The sequence below is a fragment of the Protopterus annectens genome, chromosome 5.part1, assembly GCF_019279795.1.
Source record: "Protopterus annectens isolate FY-2018-M chromosome 5.part1, PAN1.0, whole genome shotgun sequence".
In the NCBI taxonomy this organism is placed as follows: domain Eukaryota; kingdom Metazoa; phylum Chordata; order Ceratodontiformes; family Protopteridae; genus Protopterus; species Protopterus annectens.
Genome location: NC_056736.1, coordinates 632992640 through 633000833, shown reverse-complemented (window position 1 = coordinate 633000833; position 8194 = coordinate 632992640). Strand labels below are relative to the sequence as shown.

At 38.4% G+C, this 8194-nt stretch overlaps 1 long non-coding RNA gene across 1 annotated transcript in view; it reads right to left on the bottom strand.

The window, feature by feature from the left end:
- The window catches only part of LOC122803573, a 223767-nt gene that overhangs the window by 44753 nt on the left and 170820 nt on the right, over positions 1-8194 (bottom strand). Inside the window, exon 2 of the long non-coding RNA XR_006365127.1 lies at positions 6347-6524. This is a non-coding gene — a long non-coding RNA (uncharacterized LOC122803573). The remainder of the gene's footprint in view (positions 1-6346; positions 6525-8194) is intronic.

Here is an 8194-nt window from a genome sequence, read left to right as displayed (position 1 = left end):
ACAGTCCAAGTAGGTGTAAATGACCTAAGATGTACCTTCCTAGACTATATGAATTGAGACATTATAGATACAACTGACTATGTATCTCGGGATGGTATAAGCCTAATATTGAGCACCATATTTCCTTCACTAAGGGTGATGCTACAGTATGAACAAAAATGATTGATTTTAACAATCGGCTGAATTTCTGGTGTCATTCTAAGGGGATCCAATATTTGTCATCATGGTAAGACATGGTTAACAGACCACGTTGCTTTGCCAAGGATGGTCTGTACCTGTCCCCTTTATGCTTTCAAATAATGGCTAAAACTTTATCATCCCCCATAGAACCTTTTTAGGCAATGCCAAATTGACAAACCTACTGCCATAACAAAATCAACTCCACTAACATCAAGATGTTATTGCTTAATGCCTGGAGCCTAAACAAAAAATGTACTCCCGCCAAGCCCTTCTCAGTCTGGAGAATATAGCAGTTAGAGACATGGTTTAAAACTGCATCGGGGGGGCCCCGACAGTGCAAGGTTTCAGTGCCTTCTACACTTTTAGACTAGTAGCTGCACAGACAGAGGCTAAAGGTGGAAGTGTCTTGATATACATTAGTAACAAGTATACATTCAGATTAGTTACTCAGGATGACATGTTGGAGTTTCTTCATGTACAGATCACCACAGATAAAATCACATACCATATCCTAGCCAGCTACAGGTCACCCTGTATGTCCCATGAAACTCATAGCACATATTTAGATCTACTGAAGATACTCACCATCCAACCAAACACCTTAGTCAAATGGGACTTTAATTACTCATCTACATACTGTGAATCTGACCTGGCCTCAAATCTGCAGGCAAAGAGATTCCTTGACTTCATAAATGCAAACACCTTTGACCAGTTAGTGCATACGCTCACTAGAGGTGTCAACATACTGGACCTTGTACTCACATATATGGCAGAATACTGCAGCCCCTCACCCCAATGTCACATCTCCCCTGATACGATCCAACTATAAATTTGTTTATTTCAAAATTAAAAATCAACTTGGTAACCCTGGTAAACTCAGTAACAGTTAGGAACTATTCCCAAGGTAAATTACCTTTTTTAAGCAATAGTTTTTCAAAATTCAGTGCCCCTCCAAACCTGGAGAACACAGCAGCTTATGCAGAATTGTTCACAGAAACTCTGTACAATCATGTCAGTGGCTGTTTAGAAGGTGCTGTAGCTACGAGAAGTAAGCCCAAACCTAACTCCAAAACCAAACTACCCTGGTAGTATCCCAAAATAAACTGGTTATAGAACAAAAGGGAAAAAAAATCATGGATAAAATCTTGAAATTTAACTCCTATAAAGATAAGAACTCTGTTATCAAGCTAAACATGCATCTAAGAAAGCTATTAAGTGAAATAAAGCCAATTTCAAGATCAGATGTTCTACCAATATAGATTAGGCTACTGCAGCAGTGATCAATAGGAAGATTATAGTACAGTTGTATAAGTAAACTTACCATAACAGTAGATGTTCAAATGTTCACTGCTGTAGTAGATGCTCCCTCCTTCCCTCCATCCTCCTTGTGTTTTGTTGTGCTTTTGTGCCAGGGTGTGGACATTTATTGTTTTTTGTTCCTAGCAATGTCCTTCCAGGCTCAGTCTCCCAGTCTCAGTTGGCATGAAGGTCTTGGCATCCAAACTTGTCTTTTTAGTCAGCAAAGCTCAAGCTGACTAATGGTTTAGGTGCATGGAAGGTGCCCAGAAGCTTTGGAAGCTGGTTGGCTCTTGTATCCTATGCAGGATTTAACCCAGATGGTTTAGGCTACTGCAACAGGGATTATTCAAACATCTGCTGTTATGACAGTTTTATTTCTACAACTGTACTTTCTTGTAGGTATGTTTATAGTCTTCTGCCCATTTTAGTGAATACCTGTTGTAAAAGCAACCTCTCTAGTGGGTGCATTACTGCTGAAAGTTTCCCTACAAACAGATAATAATCATTCACTGATTATAGATGTGATGATAGGAGGTACTATCAGCCAGGCCAGGAGAAGTAGGGGAGTGGATGTAGACTTGTGCCAGCACAGCTAGCTGGAATTTTGTAAATAATTCTATTTTGCACAACTTATAAACAAAGGTATGGCATTGAGGTCCAGGGAAGTCATTGTTCCACTATATTCAGCATTCATCAGATCTATCATTGAGTACAATGCACCCTTTGGTATGCACCTAACCAGGCATATCCAACAATTGGAACGTCCACAGAGGTTCCTCACTAAAAGAATACAGGGCGTAAGTAAAATGTCCAGTGCAGACTGCCTCAAGGCCCTATCCCTGTATTCTGATCCTACAGGTTTTTGAGGGGAGATCTGTGCCTAGCATATAGGGCATTGTAAGACCCCACTCTGATGGACCTCCTGCATATCCACAAAACAAACAGCACCAGAATTACCCATTCTAAAGACTTAAACCCTGCATGTGATATAAATAGTTCTTACTGGAGAGATAGGTATGTATCCCAGAGACTACAGCGTCTATGGAACAGGCTCCCCATCCATATGAAACAGAGTTCCTCCCTAACCCAATTCAAGCGCAACTTGGATAGTTGGATGGGAAACCATAAATTCATCCCTGGTTTGGTACCTATGTCTCTAATGGACACAGGTAACCTGTAAATGGTTCATCTCCCAACCCCCTGCTTACACTTATTAAGGGTATCAATACTTGTCAGAGATTTGGGATGCATGGATAGGCTTAAAAAGGCCCTTGTGGTCGTTAGCCCAGTAAACACCTATAAACCTATGAGAAAGCCTCCATGGCAAAAGACAGCAAAAAGTCTTCTTCAGCTATATCAGAAACCTGAGACAGCACACAGCAGTGTGCTGGAACTTATGGTTAATTCTGGCACATTCAGTGAGCCGGGCAATGAAGCAAACCAGCTGGCTGACAAATTCAGTTCCAACTTTACCACCTACTCACTCTCAGCCACCCCTCAAGAAATACTTTCAAACATAACCCCTCCAACTATAAATAGATAGCATATCCTGGCTGCACTCACTATGATCAAGAACTTAGCCTCAATGGGCCCCAATAATATCTCAAGATGTCTCGTGAATAGTCAAAAATATGACCTATCAGGACCACTGGACTCACTATTTAACTATAATTGTGCCATGAGAGTGGAGGACTGCAACAGTCATCCCTCTTCAAAAGAGTGGACCATCAACAAATCCAGGAAACTACAGACCTATAAGTGTGATTAGTCTTATATGCAAAGTCATGGAAAGAATTATCATTGAAATGATCAACAAAGATATAGGAGACCTTCAGATACTAGAGCCATTCCAGTTTGGCTTTGTCAAAGGAAGGTCATGCTTACTGAACCTGGTGGAGTGCATACTGCCTACCTTTGCCTGGCTAAGGCATTTCATACAATACCCCACTTGGGCATTATTAACAAATTTATGCAATTCAAAAAACACAGAAGCAGGTAATATGTTTTATTCCGTGCTTTCATTCTAAAAATACTAAGAAATTCTTTAGAATACTAGTCCCATAACTCTTTGTTCTTAAATACCAATCCTCATTGCGAATTACCTCATCACTAATTACTATAAATTACTTCCAAAAACATCAAATGGCAAAAGTACCAAGGCAAGTCTGCATAAAAATGATTTATTTAGTGCTTTCATCCACAGTAACCAAGGACTTCATCAGAATAACCAACTTTAAAACAAGGCATAAATTTATACCCACCAATACAATCACATGACACATAATTTAATTAACCAAACTAATTAATTTTAATTGCTTACCCAAGCACCTATTTAAAAAAACACTTTAAATTGCTTACCCAGTTGCCTACTGTTTCCACAAAAAACAAGGACTACATCAGAACACACAGTAACCAAGGACTTCATGAGAACACAAAATAGCCTAGGACTTTCATTAGGTTCTGATAAAGTTCTTGGTTATTATGGGAAAAAGTGCTAAATAAATCACGTTTATGAAGTGTTTCCTTGATTCTTTTGCCATTTAATGTTTTTGGAAATTAATCAGTTAGTTAAGACTGAATTTATCAGGATTTTTTTGTGTTTGATTTACCATAAATTCATGGAATCAGGCATAAACCACTATATAATGCACTGAATAGTTAGCTGGCTCACAGATAGGGCCCAGGAGGTTAGGACTGGTGAGACCATCTCCACAAAGAAACCTTTCACTAGTGGAGTCCCTCAGGGCTCCAATCTGATCCCACTCCTCTTTGGCATCAACTTCTCAGAAGTCAAGACCAGTGTCAAAGGCTTTAGGCTGACTTAGTTTGCAGATGATTTCAAACTGGGAGCAGTCATATAATACCCCCAAGATGAAAACATCTTACAAGAAGGCTACACAGACAAATGACTGGTACCAAAGCCACAACTTAAAACTCAATGCCACGAAATGCATTATAGTAACTTTTAGAAAGTTGCCCTCCCCAGAAAAACACATCATTAATAAAATACCCCTAGCAGTGAACTTACTAGTCAGGGATCTGGGAACACATGTACATTGTAACCTAGCCTTTGATCATCATTTGTCCAAGCTAATAAGGAAATACTTCTACATTACTCAACCTATAAGTAAGATCATGGCATCTAGGTCCAGGGAAGTCATCATACAACTGTACTCAGCCCTCATCAGACCCATTATTGAGTATAATGCCCCTTTCAGGATGTAGCTGGCCAGATACATGGAGCAACTGGAATGTCTGCAAAGGTTCCTTACAAAAAAAAAAATACTATGCGTATCACCTCAAAGCCCTATCTCTATACTTGGTGTCCTACAGACTACTGAAAGGTGATATATGCCTGGCACACAGTGCATACTTGGACCCCGTTCTGAAGAACCTTTTGCACATCTGCAAAACAAATAACATCAGAACTAGTAGATCTAAAGACCTAGGTTTTGCTTGTGATGTAAATAGGACATGTTGTCAAGACAGATATGTTTATCAGATAATTCCCATTCTCTGGAACAGGTTCCCCATCCATGTGAAACAAAGTTACTTCATAACCCTACTTACGTGTAAGTTGGACCATTGGATGGGAAATCAAAAATTCACCCCTGGTCTTGTGCAGATGGCTCTGATGGACAGAATTAATCAGTAAATCATGCCATAACCAAGAATCATTCCCTATATAAATATCTAACACATATAAGTTGTGGGACACCTTTGGGTTATATGGTTAGGCTTATAAAGGCCCTAGCGGTAGTTAGCCTAGTATACACCTATGAACCTATGAAGTGATTAGGGGGAAGAATATTTTTTAGTCTACTCTTCAAGACTTCACCTTCAGTTACACATTATATATTACCATAATGAGGTGCTGTTACAAAAATATTTATACACTTTTTAGTACTTTTAATCAAATCTTTTCCATTTATCCACATCATAGGTCTATAATTATTTAATATTTTCATTCTGTTTTTATTAATGCTAATTTAATTCCATATATGCTCTGAGAATAAACTGCTGGAATATTAATAGACTCTAATAATCAAAGAAATGCAAGCTTTTTTACATTTGTTATATAAATCTGGAGCCCATCTTTTGTTTGTTCAAGAGACAATATGTTGAATAGTCATTGGGACAATACAAACAAAATGGCTAAAATATATTGTAGCAGCTGGCAAAAGCACCAAGAAAGGTGGAGTAGCAATCTTGGTCAAAAATAATTTTATAGGTTGAATAAAAGATTCTTGAAGTGACCTAATGGGAGACGGCATTATATAATCTGCAAAAACAAGCTGTAGATATGATATGCCAATTGTCTTTTTAAACATTTACACCCCTTGTTCTGAATAACCAAATGCTATTATGCATATATTTAATATTGTATCTAAATTTAAAAATAATTACTGTATTTTAGGAGAAGATTGGAACTCAGTTATTGATCCTAAAACAGATTAGTACAAAACACACACTGTCAGCAGTCAGGTTTTCTTGTGTAGTCGAACACAAATAGCAGCAACCAAAGAATTCAGCAATAAAATCCACTTTAATAGTAAAACTGGAAAAACATTGGATTGAGTGCTTTCATCCCTTGACTGGGGAATTCATCAGAATCAACACTTGTTTCATTTGAAACAACTGGCCTTTAACCACTGCTTTTTTTTGCTGTCTTGGGTGCCATCTTAAACTGCGTTCAAGTTGGACAGCTCCACCTTATGCAGTAGCTGTAGTGAAAACAGATTAGAACATGCTCCCCCATTCAAATACTTTAAACATAGCATTAGCCATTGTATGTCTGAAAGAAAAATACGATTTGCATGACCTAATTAGTTATGCATCTCCACTCAAAAATAAATTTACTTCTTACTCATCATGTCATCATGCAGTAAGTCTTCATCCAGAATTAACTTCCTCTTAGTTTTATTAATATTAGAGAGAGAGGGAATTGAGTTCTATATTCCAGCTGTCAGTTTTGAGAAGGCACTTCTACAATAGGCAGGCAGATTGGTGGATGGCAAAGTGCCTGGGCTCCTGTGGATTCTGATCTGAAAAGGAAAGAGGATTAGATGAAGATATGGTAGTCTGACCTCATTTTATGCCATCGTAACATAATAATGTTTACAGTTTTCATCAGAGGAGTAGTCTCTCAGGACCTTGACCTGCTAGTGAGATGTTAACATTTCGTAAACAAACAGAAGTAGTAAAATGTAGTTATACAAGACAGATTTTGGTTACACATATACACAAGTTAAATGGAAAATGCATCTTTTTATATAAATTCTGTGGCAGACCAAATAGGTGTGATTGCTCTAAATTCTATAGCTGTTTCTCTGTTGATATATATAATATATATATATATATATATATATATATATATATATATATATATATATATATATATATATATATATATATATATATATGCTCTGGGACTCTTTTGCACTTTGGTTTGGAAACATATTTGATGCCTTCCCTAAAGGTAAATGTACATGATATGCTGGCTGTTTCACAAAGTAGCTATACTCTCCACTTATTCTATGCTGATGAGCCCAAACAAGAGCAAAATACATCTATAGTTAGTTCTCTTTGATTGGGTCTTATTTGGATACGCTTCTCTAAATCTATGCATATACTTCTCTGATTTTCCTCCTACAGCTGAACATAAGCTGCCACCACCTTCTCTGCTCATTCATTAGCATATCCTCCCCTGGGTTCAGTCTGATGGCATCCAGAGCAGGTAGGGAGATTGAGGACACTGGTGTTGCATCATACTGCTGAAAGGACTGTGCTCCAACTCCCCCATCTCATGGCAATCCTGTCAGCTCCACAGTCACTGCTCTGGAGAGGTGCATGAACTTCTATGTATGTGCAATTTCTCATCTAAGAAGCTCAGCACTTATGCAGCATGGAGCTCACCAGGCTCATACACTACTTATTGGAGTAATAAGAGGCCCCCTCCCTCAACCCGTAATGGGTGAGCTGAAATCAGCCACTCACTAGCATCCTTACCCTGTGGTCCCTCCAGTGCCCTTTCTGCTCATCAAACTTTGGTCATCTGGGGCACAGCAAGGGCTTTATCCCTGATGCCCCTCCCAAGCTAAATGTGCATCTGTCTTTTTGATATGCTGACTGTTCCACAACATAGCTACATTCTCTAATTAATCTATGGGGTTGCTACATTTGTATTAAACATACTTACTTGAACTGAAGATCAAAGTAACATTTTAACATTGTTGCTATTATTTTCATCATGCTTAATGTGTTTTTGCATTTATTACCAAAATATAGATATTCAAAATCAAAGCAGAAGAATATTTCAATGAATATCATGCATGTAGCTCTTAAAAATTAATTTATTCATTCATTCATTCATTGTTTGATTATCTGCTTAATCTGGTTGAGGGCCTGGGGGAATGGAGCTTATCCTAGGAGTCACTCAGCATAAGGCAATGAAACGATTTGTGGACATGCGCCAGCACAATGCAGGATACACACACACAGCAATTTTGGAGGAATGCCAGCTTGCCTATAGCATGTCTTTGGCATGTAGGAAGAAACTGTAGCACAAAGCAAAACCCCACCCGCATGCAGGGTGGACATTTTGACTCTGCACAGAAGGCTTCCAAGATGTGACTCTAACTGGACAAACAAGTACTGTGAGACAGCAATGTCAACCACTGAGCCACTTTCACTTAAACTTATTTTCAAATATACT